Source organism: Alligator mississippiensis, chromosome 4 (assembly GCF_030867095.1).
Source record: "Alligator mississippiensis isolate rAllMis1 chromosome 4, rAllMis1, whole genome shotgun sequence".
NCBI lineage: Eukaryota > Metazoa > Chordata > Crocodylia > Alligatoridae > Alligator > Alligator mississippiensis.
In genome coordinates, this window is record NC_081827.1 from 245,225,474 (window position 1) to 245,240,394 (window position 14,921).

Sequence of the window (14,921 nt, forward strand, 5' to 3'; positions counted from 1 at the left end):
TCCGCCCGCCCCGCTATTGTTCAGCCGCCGCCGCCGACAATGCCCCGCGCACATGTGACTCCCGCCGCGCTGACAGCTCCGCGCCCCGCCCCGCCCGCCTGCCCGCCCCGCCCCGCCCCGCCCGCAGCACCGCCCCGCCCCGCCCCGCCCCGCAGCGCGGCACTGAACACCCCACCACCCCGCACACACACCAGGCAGTGCCCAGGTGCTCCGCAAACAGTCTCCTGGAAGAAATACTTCCCGGAAGAAAGCAGAGCGTTTCTCGGCGGGGCAGGGCAGGGCAGGGGGCTTCTTCCCCTTTTGTTCCCTGCAGGGTCGCAGGTGGGTGCGGAAACACAGTGTCTTGGAGATGTCGCCGGGCCTGAGCATCGTCCCTCGAAGCAGCACCCCGACTTTTGGGGGGGAAGGCAACGGTCTCCTCCGCACAGGGAGCTGCTTGTGTCACCTCCGGCCCTGCCGGTGAGCCGGGGCCGGGGCCTGTCGCTGCCACCGCTCCCCCAGAGGTTTGGATGGCGGCCTTCCCCATCGCTTCATTTTTTCTGTCTAGGTTTGGCTACCCGGTCTGTGGGTGAATACGAATGATTCAGGGGCACATGCAGCGAGGAACAATCGGGCAGCGTTTAGCAGCACTTCGCAGGCTGGCGCGCTCGGTGTTACTCCACGACACCGATACGAGGGCGACAGGAACCAGCCGAAGGCCAGGCAGGCAGGAGACCGTTTCGGTCCTTTCCTCACCGTCTGCCACACGCGGCCTCACGAGCTCCTGATCCCGCTATGACCACACAAAATACCCCAAACCGATCTACCAGCTGAAGGCCAGCTTTTGTCCTCCCTTCTACCCAAGACACTGTCCATAAGACCCTCGCCCGTCTGCTGGTAGTCTTATTCCAGTCGTCCTGATAAGAAAGTTATTTGGTTTACAGTAACGGGAGGTCCTCAAGATGTATCATCCACATCCGTTCCCTTCCCGGTCTGCTTGGCCCCCCCATGCACTTGTAGCCAGCAAATGTCCCTTGGGGCTGCACCTGGGCCGTAAATGCCCTCGCGCTCCCCCCGGAGGGCACCGACTTGGAGCAGGCTCAACCTCCGCTCAGCTCCTTTGCCACTGCAGGAAGCTGACGATGATAAAGGAGAGTGCAGGCGCAGGGAGCGAGGTGGTGCAATCCATGCGGACCACACATCTAAGAGCGCTCCAGTCACGGTCAGGTAAGTAGTAACCTTTCTTCCGCAGAGCGCTGATGCTCTGTTCTTGATGAGTCACAAGCAGCAGCCTGCTGTGAAGACGGCAAGCGCTTGAAGTCTGTTTAAATAAAGACTGCGGTGCAGCTCTGCCAAACGGAGCAGCAGACCTCAGTGCTTCCACCACAGAGCAGCGTTTGGGGAAAGTACTGATTGCACCCCAGGCGGTAACTGAGATTGGAGCAAGCCTGTAACGGGGCTCTAAACCAACGACGTCAGGAGAGGTGCGAGCACACAAGGAGGGTCTCTACTTTAGGTGGAAAGAGCTAAAGCACATAGTCCTCTGGGAATTAAAAGACACATATGCCACCTGGCTCCCTTCCCCCCAGCTTTCCTTCACCGCTAGCATATGTTCGGGGGAAGCAGATTGGCAGTATGCTCTTTCCATTTAAATGGAAACTCATAGTTACTTTTGTAAGAATTTGGGATGCCACCTGAGTGACGCTTTATCCTTACAGGATAGAAGACAAGAGGGTCCTACTGGCGATGCTGTATTTCCACAATCTTCTCAGTGTTTGAGATCAAAAAAGGAAGTTTTCACAGACAAGTGCAATAAAGAATGGGCTGCTGGGGTAGAATGTGAAATCGATGCCCATAAAGCTCAACAAAACCCCACTGAGATCCTATGTATATGGGTTTCCTTAACGGTAGAAAAACAGAAGCCAGATCCTGATGATATGCAGCTATTGTGAGAAAGAAAAGACCCCCAACTCTGTAGCTTTCAAAAGGAAGGTGATTTGCAGAAATGGCTTCCAGGTGCACTCCACTGGAGCTAATCAACAATCTGGAGGTTTCCAGAGAGAGCAAATGGTCCAAAATTGCACAAATCTGAGACTCAAATAAGTGTAGCTGACTCCATGAACAGCACATGCTGAATCTCTTCTCTTCAGCAGCATCGGGTTGTCTGATCGGATCTTTTTTATTCTGCACCAGAATGTTTTGGACACCGGGGGTATATGATCCGCCCGTGCCTGACATCCATCCAGTAACCAGACTGCAAGATGGAAGGCAGCTGGACTCAAGGTGAGATGTACCCACTGTCTGGGGATATGAGGTTTGGTAGAGAAGATGAGGGTGTCAGCGGAGAAATGGGTAAGAGCATCAACTCCTGGTATTGAAACTCCCTTGACCGGGCAGAAGCTAACACAGTGATCCTGCCAGCATCTTAGTTAATCTTTCTGTGTACCCTGGGAATCAGAAATATTGAGAGTTAGAAAGGCATCAGTCCTAAGGACTGCAGAAGGAGGGAAAACATCCAACACAGATACTGAGCTTCAAACCCGTCCGGAGCAGAAGTTGAGACGTTGGCTGCTCTTGTCTGTGGCACACAGGTCTAACGCCGGCTGACCCTGTTCCATAATCTGAAAATATCTGCTTGTATCTGACAGAAAACTAGCTCCCAGAGCCTTCTGCAGATGCAAGAGATCCATTGCCACAACAGCTACCTGGTGCTGAATATACCAGTGCTTAGTAACACTGCTTTCTGGCAGCCCAGCAAATATGAGCAGGCCTCTCCCAACTTATTTTTGTAAAATCTGGCCATGCTGTTGATAGTTGGCAAATGAATCAATAGCAGAAATACAGCTCAGGCCTTTGCGGTCTCCTTCCCCCTAAAACACAGGGCTCAGGTGGGCACAGAGAGTCTGAGTGTTAGTCTGGGGCAGGCACTTAGTCCACCCCAAGCACCTTGGAGCTACTCCTCAGCCATGTATCCCCTGTACCTGATTGTTGGTGACTGGAGTGGGAAAAGTGGTCAGGATTTATTTTTTGTCAGTGGTGGTCCATGTGAAGAGCAAAGCGGTATAGATGTGCCCATGGAATCCAGTACTGCCCTGGTGATTTCTCTGTGCTGGGGGCATCAGGGATTTATCCTTGTTCATTTTTAGACCAGGAGCAATAAAAATCTGTGGAATGTAATAAGCGGCTCTTGTCAACCGCTCAGGCAATTTCGTTCAGATGAACCATTCCTGCAGTTAAAGGTAAACTACTATAATTTGTCTTCTCAGGTGGACAGCAACAAGTGTAAGGACTTGGAGAACATCCTTACTGCTATGGGAAGACTGAATGGCAGGCTTGATATGGGAGCACAAGGGCACGTAGGGGGTCTGTAGAGCCCCAGGTGAACCTTGCTGGGGTGAAGACTCCAATTTTAAGGGCATGGGAACCCAATATGTATCAAGTACATTTTGGACAAACACTTGGAGGATGGCTATTCCCCCTTCACAGTCTCTTGCTGCCTCTGTTCCTAATTCAAATGCTGATCTCTCTATCTCACCTCTACAACAGGTCCCTTTACACTCATCTCCAACACAGATTTTACCACCTAACAGTTCAAACCCTCCTTTGAGTTGCCTGCATCAATACTCAGGGCCCAGTTCTTATGGAGGCATCAGGAGGTACTGTGATACAAATATCACATTATGATATGCCCATTATTCAAATACCAGTATTCTCTCTGTATGATGGATGCCTGAACTTCTTCTTAGACCTTCTCTCAAATCAACATGGCATAGAGTGGAAGAACTTTCTGTCCTTTCTAGACTCAAGAGATTTCTCAAATCTTCTTTCCAATCCCATCTGAAGATCAGGGGTTGAATTCCATCAAATCCCTATTCCCTCCTCATTAAGAACATGAGAAAAGTGACCTGTTGCCTCTACAGAACATACTAGTTGTTATAGTCGGCAGTCACAGGTACAGTATTCAGATGCTAAGGCTGAGAGTCACAGGGGTAGAATTTATCTAGCCTGACCTCCTATCCTGACAGCTATCAAGACTTCTCTTTTAAATAAATTAAAAGTTTTCATGTATTTCCACACACACAGTTTTTCCAAGTGAATCATGGATCAGCTTCATTAAAAGGAGATGCCCCTGCCCACCTCAGTGTGTCGAAACACTAGGAACTTTCATTCTCTTTTGGAACAGTTTTCAGTGTCTCCGCATTCACTACCAAGTACACCAGATTGTAGCCATGTCATGGTATGTGTCTGCCGCTTGAGCCCTCATGTGTGTTAATTCATAGCGTATTGGTACTTTTATGCTAATAATGTTACCCATAGGGCGATTCTTATGTGATACTCCTTCTCCATGCAGTTACCAGCCCAAAAGCACTGATACAGTTCTGTTGTGTGCTAGCCTACTGCAATACGACCACAACAGGATAGTGCAGGCCACTCGTTGCCCTGTTATGATCCTAGTAACTTCAATGCAGTCCAGTGACATCAGCAAAGTTATTCTTGTTTTTCACTGGCACTACCAAGATCAGCATCTCCGTCATTCTAAAAGATGATATAACGCTGAACAGTCACAATTTTATTTCACTTTACACAGACAAGTTTGTAGCAAGTTTGTTCACATTGTATGAAAAGGGAGCAAACTAGAGCTAGACTGAAATCTCCATTACGACATAGCCTGTGTTTTATAAGCGCCTGCAGTTTCCCTACAAGAGAAAACACCAAAAAAATTTACAAGAGTATCTATGCCAAAACATACCAGTTTCATTGACACTGTTTTAATCATTTAAGGGCACTGCTGAGGAAAATGTTCCAAGTCCTATCCACATGCTAAAAACAACCCATCTAACCAGAGACCAGCACAAATGGGAAAGGTCAGACCTGAACTTCCTCAAAGCTCAGGGTGCTCAGAAAAAGGGTTTTGAATTCAGGCATTTACTACTTTCAAGTATTTCCAGAGAGATGGGGCCTTCAGTGCTAAGCCATTTGTGAAATAGGTCTGTCAGGACCACTCGAACAGCTTCAGTTCTGAGCCTCTAAGAATCAAAGGTCTGCCCACACCTAGGTGGCTCATCAGGCTAGCATGTATAAGGCACACATGTCCATGGCCAACAGGAATGCAAAACTCTAGAATTTACAAAACACTTTTCGTAGGCAAGCCTACAAACTTCACTTCGTCAAACGACTGGATACAAAAAATCATGGACTCAATATAGGCATTGGATTTATGACACACTACAACCTCCCTGACATCTGGCTCACCAGGTACCTGCCACACCTGACCTCTTACACTTTCCTTCCCCGCCCCCACCTTTTTCCCTTCCCCTCCCCTACTTTTCTGCCCTTTGCCTTCTTAATTTCCAGCTATTTCCTTTTTCACAGACAGCCTCTTTCCTACCTTGAATTACTAGGACTATAGAGTCTCCCTGATTTACCTTTGGTTCACCTGCCTCTGCTTTTTCCCCCCTCCCTTCCCTGCTATACATTTTCCTAATTTCTACCTATTTACATTCTCACTGACATCCTGCTACACTTTTAGCTCCTGTCATTCCTTGGAGTCTCAGAAGAGCAAAAACTCCCTATGCCTGAAGAAGGGTGACTGCACCTGAACTCTTGCTAAGGACCTTCTTCCAGCTACTCAGCTGGTCTGATAAAAGGTATCACATCTACTCAAAGAGCCTTGCCTGCCAAGCTCTAGAACTCTTGGTTCAGAGATGATACCTTCTATTAGACCAACTAAGAAATTAAGCAATGAAGTATGGCCAACAGCACACGAGAGTGATCACTACCCAGTTGCCTTTGATTCCCCAGCCCAAAAGAACAGCTACACATTTAGAGCTGGGTGAAGCAGGGACAGCCTTTTGTAAGAGTCCAAAGTGAGGCTCAAACACACACCTCTGAATCAGCAGCAAAACACTACAACCCACTTTCCCACTGTGTCCCTCTGTCCCATAAAACATCTTTTTAAGTGTTTCTTCTCATAGGAAACCAGTGAATTTCACCTTTGAAGAGCACTGAATTTCCTGTGGGAGCGTTATATTTTTAAGGTTCTAGGACTGTATGCTACTATAAATGGATACATGTACCAGAAAAGATGAGTTCCCTGCACAGCAGATCTTATTTCAAGTCTAACTTTGAGACATACAGGGCAACTACTGAGATGTTGTCAATCAGAAAACAATGGTATGAGTTCAGCTGGGAAGACTCACTCCGCGTAGTTCTGCACTTGGGAGGTTTCCCATCTGTTTTAATAACAGTGTCATTTGGGCCACCCTATGAAGACCTATTATATAAGGACACCACCTGAACTGTGGAGAGGAGCAAGCAGGGGGCTTAAAAGCACTTGGTAATAAATTATTGGCAGCTACGCTGTGGTGATTTATGAGAAACACGTCCCATACCAGGAACATACTCTGTCACAATCTCTACTTATTAGACTCTAAGCCACAGGTTATACCAGTGGTGCCCGACCTCCAACCTTTGGAGGCTGCATGAGTGGTACTGGGTCGGTCTGTGGGCCAGATCCAGTCTCAGGGCCTATCTGGCACACACCAGATTGGGCGCCGGTCCCCATGTACCGAATTCAGCTGACTGCCTTGGCCCCAGCCCTGTGACTGCCAGCCAGATCCAGCGCATGGGGTTATATCATCTGACCCAAAGAACCTGAGAATTTGGTGGTGGGGGAACAGTGGGGTTGAGTACCTTTGGGTGATACAATTGCCTCCTTTACCCTTGAATCAAAGCACATATTTTAAACTGCTTGCCGGTACCAGAAGCACGGGCTAGAAGTTTCCCAAGTATCTTGCAGAATCTCTAGAATATGGCAGAAGAGATTTTACAGTCCCCAGGAACCAGGGGCTCCAGAGAGACATTCTGGCGGAATCTAGGAGACGCATATTATGTTTCACGTTTATACATATAAACTCCTTGATCAGAGATAGCATTCATGCAAAGCTCCCTTCCACACACGCACTCACATAAACACTTGACATTATTCTTTCTCCTTAGGAAACAAACTGTGCAAAAGGTTTGCACATTTGACTGGTCTCACTCAGGATATAGTCACATATTAAAGATGTCTTTGACATGCATTTATCAGCACGTATCAACACGGGAATCAGAAACATGACTGCAACGTGTGCGAGCATACCTGAACTAGCTTCAGTTTAGCTAGCGCAAGGAACAGCTGAGTGAGGAGGCAGCAGTCAGGCTATCAACATGGATAACCATCCAAGGAAGCACCCAGAGCCTCTGGTGGACTTGTTCAGCCTGCCCTTGCCACCCCTTTCACCTCTACTTTATCACATGAGCTCACCGGATTAATGCTAATTCAGGCACATCTACACATCCTGAAATTGCACTTCCTCCTGCAGTGTAAATATAGCCCTAGATAAGTTAACCTTGTTTCCAGAACGTGGCCACTTAACTGTAGGCAGTGCTAGAGTCTGGCCAGGTCCTCACGTTCACAAATGCTATTCAGTCCAAAATAAAGCCATACTAACAACTGGCAGAATATTTCTACATCTCTATTATGGTTTATATTTATCTGAGTGTCAAGCAGGCAGTGCGCATATAGAAAAGGCTAAATAATGTGCTGCTTCTATAAAATTCTCTTATGTACAAACCCAACCACACAAAATTATCTTGAGATACTAGTGGAAAGAATGACTCACAGGTCTGAGAATAGGATACCAGTCTTTCTTCTGATTACCAATCTGAATATGGAAGAATTTCACAGTGATTGGAAATCCTTATCACCCAACAGGTGCTTGGTGACATGAGTGAATAAGTTGCTTGTCCATGTTTAGTTTCTAATGGGCAAGTGTCAAAAATTATAAAACCAAAACCCCACCACGTTCCTATCTGAAACCCTTGCTTGCAGTCTCAGAAGAGGTCAGAAGCATATGGGCTGGTTTAATGACCCTCTGTTGAACTGATACTCCCTAAGACAGGGTCTACACAAATTGCCTAAATTGGCAAGGAAATTTTCACTGGCTATCTCTCAGCATCACCTCTGTGTGTGTTATGGACTTCATCATAGATGAATTAGGCAAATTTTCACCACCACTAAATTCACTTCAAACATTTCAGCCTGGTTCTGAAAAGCCCAATCACATTGACCAGGACTTTCTTACATAAAGAAGTCCCATTAAACTGAGTGGGGCTGCTCTCACGGACAAGCACTACTCAATAATGGTACAGAATTATGCCAAAATATGGCTGAATACTTCCAAAACATTATTTCAGAAAACACCTAGAGCATTTATTAACATGCATAGCAACTTCTCAGAACCCCCTTTTTAAGATGATGTATGCATTAAAATTAAACACTGACTACCATTTTATTAGCAGATGCATTTATTTCTGTTCACTTGTAGGGTACTAATTTCACACATGATTGAGTTTAAATACTAACCTGTTTTCCATTTCACTATTACAAAATGTGTGTCAAAAATAAGAAATCTCTGTCCTTTATAAAAAATATATTCTTTTTAGGAAAAATAAATAATGTTTATTCTACCGATTATGTGCATATTCACTACTTACAGAAAAAGAATAAAACTTGGAAGAAAAGTAGTAGAAGCTTTCTGGAATGATGCTGTATGATGTCCTAAGAAAACTAAAAAATAACTTCCTGAAAACATTAAAGGTATCCTATGCAAGTACATAAAAAGATTCATTCATTCTGACTGGATCCATTTCTGTGTTATCTTTCATGCCCATTCAAACCCCAACATGACCTACTCGCTCCAAAGTGCACTCTACCCTCCTCTTAAATCAAGTCCACAACCTTTACTGATTTGATATCAGAAGAATATTTAATCTGCTCAGTCCTTTACAGTATCTTTACCACTTGATAGCCATGTTGTAATGTTTATGTCACCAGACTGGGTCTAGTAACTGGAATGTGATTGCCTGAATTTCCCAAATGAAGGAGTCTGACCAAATGGGTTTCTGGCTCTATTAATATCACAAGAACACACATGTAACATATTTGAATGAGCCTTATATGCAGAGCCCCATGCTAGGAATTATTACAAGATGTCTCTCAAGTTTTATTTTTGAAAACAGAGCTAGTTGGTGCTACTGAAGATCACTATCAATAAGTTACTGAGGTCCAAATACACTGGGAGTGTTGTTTAACTGCTCCCTATTTCTTTCCCACCCTCTCCACCTTGCATAGCCACTTCTTTCACTGGAATTAGAGAGCTCCTATACACGTGCAGGGAGCCGGCTCCAACACACTGGAAATCCAGCGTGTCAGAGCAGACTTGATGAATCAAGTCCACTGGAGTATGGAAATTAATGTGCTCCAGCAGACTCTAGCTGCTAGCATCATGTGTATCAGCATCCCTATGGTGAAAAATGGCAGTGGGGTGCTTTGAACTAAAGCTCATTCGATGACCTTTAGTTGAAAGCGCCTCGCCACCATTTTTCAGTGTGGGGGACCCTGATACATGCTTGGGCACTTTTAATTAGTGTGGCTCATTCATTAAAGTATCCCCCCCATGCCTCCCAGAGCACATGTAAACATGCCCAAAGAGGTAAGGCTTGTTCATTGACTTTCTGCTCTCCCCACCATAGTTACTCCTCTTACTGGAGCCTACTGTGGGGTGTGCAGCGGTGTTGAATGGCCTTCTGCTTTCCTCCTACATCCACCCCGACAGCTACTTCTCTCCCTCTGTACCTGGAGGGACAAGGAACAACTTTTTGCTCCTCCCTCTCTTCTCTCCAGCCTATATTAAAACTCAATTGTTCTTTCATTCTCATCTCCCCCAGCCCCTTTTGGCTCTTTTTGGTCCCAGCGATGTACCCATAAGTGGACTCCTTTCTGTGCTTCTGGCATGGGTAAAGTCCATGAAGACACCTGTCAGGTTCTAACGTCTCACTCACACCGAGACCCCTTGTGTCACTTGCTACAATGAGAAGGCCAGGGCAGAAAGTGGCTGAAGATTGCAACCAAAAGATAATGGTCATTAGTCTGCAGAAACGCTGGAGGCGAGACATCATGGACTCTTGATTTCATTGCTGGAAGAAGGCCTCAGGCACTCATGGCCCCTCTGGAGCAGATAATGAGGTAATTTGTGTTGTTTCTGGTGGTAAACTAATCACTGGAATCTCCCCATGGAAAATGCATGGAAGGAGTGCTTCTTCAGTGTCCGTTCATGGTTGATGACAGATGCTCAGGAAATCCACCCTGTTCTTGCTGGTTCCCAGCACGTGCAGGGCTGTAACACCGATACTGGACAATCAGCTCCAGTTTCACAGTTCTTTAAGGAAGAGTACATGCTGCCTTGCTAAATACACGCCATGGCAAATGGTATATAGCTGAGCTGTCACCAATTACCAAAAGAATGGAAGAAGCACCACCATGGCACTCTGATGGCCCAAAGCTCCCACACATCCCAGTGTAATCTTGGTTTCTTGCTGTCACACCAGGTCATGAGCAGCCAGGTCTGGGGCCATTCAGGGATTGAGGTGCCAACCAGGGTGAGGATGAGCAATTACCATCTAGGGACAGGCCAAGTCAGGAAGCCAGGAGGAGGTCAATCTGAGAGCAGCACTTGGAATAAGCCAAGTCAAAAGCTGGGAAATCAGGCAGACAGCAGAGTCAAAGAGTGAGCCAGGTCAAGAAGCTGGGAGATCAAGAAGAGAGTGGAGTCAGCTAGCAAGCAGGCCTGAAGGAACAGCAAAGCAGTCTAAGGTCAGATCGAGCCCTGGGCCCAGACACTTCCTGCTCTGGGTCAGGGGTTTATTTGGGGAGGGGGAATTGGAGGGTCACCTGACCCTGGCCAGGCACTCCAGTGCCAGGGAGTGGGCAGATGGCTAGGCCAGCCTTGACTAGTATGGATAACAAGTTGTAGGGTGGTAAGTGGAGACAAGCAATCGCACTGGCAAGGTTGAGGACCTAGGTTTGAGGTCCTGATGATTGTGTTTGTGTAGGGTCCAACTGCATACCTCATCCTACATTTGTGACTAGTGCGGTGGATAGCAAAATATTCCTTGTCGGATATTGTTCATGACTGCGCACAGCTGACAGGTTTTGGACAAGTAGACCAAGATGAGCCAGAGACGTAAGGGTCTTAGGCAAGTTGAGTCACCTATGTAGACATGGACATATGGCCTAACAGTGGGAGAAAAGTAAAAAAGAAAAACGGTGAATCTGAAAATGAAACAGAAGCAAAGGCTTGAATGACCTCGACAGACGCAGCAACTCAAACCATTCTGAACCTGCACATGACGCACATGCACAGCTAAAGTGGGACCCAGGCTTAAAGAAAGCTTTTATTTCTGGCCAAAAGAACTGGGGTCTCCAGAACAAACCAATATGTTTGTAAAACAAAGGACCATCAACCAGGATATTGGGCCAATTCCCAGATCATCCGTGGATTTGAATTGCAACTTTTCCAAGAACAGACACAACCCTTCTGAGCAATAATTTACCCATATGCAAATGTGGAAGATTGTAGATCTCAGACAAATGGGAAAGCTAAATTAATTTCTGTTGGTGAAATATTTTTTGAGCTTGAAGTAGACGAAAGAATACTCTAGCAGTAAAATTCACCCAGTGCAAATGGATGAGCACAAGGCCTAGATAGCATTTGGTGTATTGCCCTTAGGCTGGTTCTTTACACAGGTATGAATTTCACATTCATGTCTGTAAAGTGCAGTGGAAGTGCAAAGTATTATTATGTCATTAGTTTCAGCAAGTAAAAGCTTTTATCTCAACAAAAGATAAACGTGTCCATCATTAAAAGTGAAAAAAATGGAACAGCACATTAGAACAAGAGAAATAAAAATTCATAGGCTGGTCTTGTAAACATACATGACTTTTCAAGGCAATGAAGTCAATGTTACATTCGTTAACTAAGATCATCCAAACATGTATTTCAAAATCCTGAATTCGTGTTTCTTTATATATAACAGCATTTTATTTCAACTCATTCTCTTGTCAGCATCATTCAAATCCTTTTTCAAATGGTGTGAACCAAAATTAAACCCAATTTTAGAGATGGGGGCACACAAAATGTTCTCCTCTGAGCTTGCTTCTGATTTTCTCATTGTTTCTTGTTTTGTCCAGTTTATTGGACCAAATCTGTTTCACTTTTACATGCCTTAGAGGCGCTTACATAGCCACGTAAGTGCAATTTTTGGCACTCACTCTGTTTTTAGACTCCAGTTCCCTTTGTGGTGAAACAGGATTACGTAGGTAATCGTTCTGCCTTCCAAAAACAAGGTGTGTGTTTTATTTGAGAGTGCATGGTATACAAGAGAATATAGGTAGTATTCATTAGATAAAAAGCAATAGGCTATTTCTTTCCCTTTCACAGCCATATTCCCTGTGGCCCCACAAGTTTTCCTCTCCTGGCTGCCCCGTGGTCCAGCTTCAGGAGGAGGGCTAAAGGATGCTCTGGGCAATGCAGAGCCCATCACCTGGTGGCCACTTCATTGGGAAGTAGATGATGTAGGTGATCTAGAACTCAGTCTCCCACTCCCTAGGTAATGGCTCTAACCATTAGGCTACTGTGATAAAAGGCAGGAGAGCTACCCTCCTCTCCTCCAACATCAAGTAGTTGCTTGTCATGATTTCTCTCTGGTTAAACTTTTGGAGACTTACAGGGAGTTACACGTGTATGTGAGCAATTCTGTTTTGCCCCTCAACCTACACAGCCGGAGAGTAGCCTTGTATGAACGCTCAGAAGGGAAGTGCTCGGCAAACATAGGGATATGGAAACAGAAATGGAAATTCAAATGGAAATAGAATCTGAACTGTGAAAATGCCAAAAATTGCACTTACATGGCTTTGGCCACATAGAGGCATTCAGTTTCTCCTGAGAGACTTGCTGCTCTCCCAGGAAAAACCATGTGTGTATAGATGTTCAGGATTTTTCTCCCAGGGCAAAATGGCCACTCCAGAAGAAAAATAACTTGGGAATAACCAGGGTCAAATCACTCCTGGAAGAGTTTCTTCTGGGACAGAAAGTATTGCAGCAAGTACAGCTATACATATTATTCATAGATTCATAGATGCTAGGGTTGGAAGAGACCTCAATAGATCATCGAGTTCGACCCCCTGCATAGGCAGGAAAGAGTGCTGGGTCTAGATGATCCCACCTAGATGCATATCCAACCTCCTCTTGAAGACCCCCAGGGTAGGGGAGAGCACCACCTCCCTTGGGAGCCCGTTCCAGACTGGTTATCTTCTGAGAGAAGCCATAGCACAATCCTCCAGCATCCCATGGTGCTTTGCTCCTACCTGCCTTCCCCGGGGAGAGAGTGTGTCACTTGCTGGACTCAGCTACTCCATCCGAGCAGGGAGCAGAACACACCTACTTCACAATCCTCACATTGTGCTGCAGGGAGACACAGGATGACCCTGAGTAGTCTGGGCCAACCAGTCAGGGCTGCCCTGTTCACTGCTGCTATCTGTCTCCAGGTGGATTGGGGGGGGTGGTACAGAGCTCACTAAGATAGGTGCATGGGGCCCCCTAGCTGCCCAGTGTCATCACTGCACGCTCTCAGCTCCTCAGGGGCTCATTCGAATGACTGTTCAGGCATCTCCAGGTAAGTTTTTCTTCCAAGAAAACAAACCTGGGAAAATTCTCCCAAATCATTTGAACACATGTACACAGCCTGTCAGTGCCATTTAAGCATCTTAGGTGAAATAGGATTTGGGCCTAACCTCTTTTGGGCAGTTGTGTCTTCTTCTTTTGTGCTGTGTACACAAGGTAGGTCAGCAGCATTTAGAGGCAGAACAAGGAGGAAGTGAAACAAACAATAGTAACTTTTCTCCCATCTTGTCACTTTGTCCCTGGCTGGTCTTTAAAACAGCTTTGTGCGTCTGCTACTTCCAGGTATAGAACAATGGTGAAGTCTTTTCAGTTATGTTAATGGAAAATTTTTCATAGATGTTAATGGGGCCAGAATTTCACTTTTAGCCTTTTACCTCAGGTTGTGGAGATATATAATTCCAGTGCAGAAGATCCCAGGTTCAAATGTCACGCCAACCTCAAGGGAAGTCAGTTACATACACATCAGCTGCTTGGACAGTATCACAAGGTCCAATCCTGAAGCTTGCCACTAGGCAAAAGTCCCACTGATTTCATTGAAAAATTTCCCTTTCAATTGAGGGAGTCAGGATTTGTTCCATTCTAATTTTCATATCCCTTTTAAGGTAGCCCAGCATCCTTTTCACTATTTCCTTTGCTTCCCACTGAAGAGACATTTACATCGGATTGCCCATGTTGACCATGAGATCTTGAAAAAGTTCAATTAATTCCAAATCCATCAATGCATACAACTAGGTAAAATGATTCTGCCAATATGCATGAATTACTTTGCATTTGTGTGCCCTGAAAATCATGAGCCATCATATTGTCCAGTCATCCAGTTTTACTAGGTTTCTCTGCATTTCCCCTCAGTCCTCCGTAGTTTCTTCCTTCATTTCCACACTGAATTATTCACTTTATCTTCCAAATCATTAAGAAATATACTGAAATATATATTCTCATCATTGCAGAGTCAGAGCTTAAGGATGAACTGGATTTTCCCATTATGCACTTCTCTGTACTAGGAATGCAGCTCTGAAGGGGTCAGTAAAAATTAATTACTCCAACATACATTTAGTACAATGAGAAAAAAAGAGACAAGGAAAGTTTGTAAGAGAGTTAAGCTTTCTCGTCCTAGCTGTTGACACAATGGGCTGCTGTAATGGGAGGCCTATAATACATTCTGAGCTTTATGGCCTGTTAAACAAATTGCAAACTTATTTAACAAACAGTCCAACACTAAAAACTATCCCTGCATAGGACTCCCACTCTTCACTCCAGGTGAGGAGGAGTTGAGTATGCCTGCAGCATTAGCTTTCTTTGTTTGCTTCAGTCCTCGTTTTACCTAGGAAGAGCCCTGCAAATCTGATTCTGTGATTTTGCTTCTAAAAACATTCTTGA

At 45.5% G+C, this 14,921-nt stretch overlaps 1 protein-coding gene and 1 long non-coding RNA gene across 3 annotated transcripts in view; one reads left to right on the forward strand and one right to left on the reverse strand.

Annotated features, from left to right (window-relative positions):
• The window catches only part of LOC102560984 (tetraspanin-7), a 250,189-nt gene that overhangs the window by 145,896 nt on the left and 89,372 nt on the right, over positions 1-14,921 (reverse strand). The gene's annotated exons all lie outside the window — the stretch shown is intronic.
• Positions 22-8,602, forward strand: LOC109281346 (uncharacterized). 2 transcript variants are annotated; one of them, XR_002087959.2, is made up of 4 exons: positions 22-459; positions 548-1,206; positions 1,698-2,262; positions 3,246-8,602. It is a non-coding gene; the product is annotated as an uncharacterized LOC109281346 (long non-coding RNA). The 2 variants fall into 2 exon arrangements; XR_009462141.1 differs by having other exon boundaries at positions 22-1,206.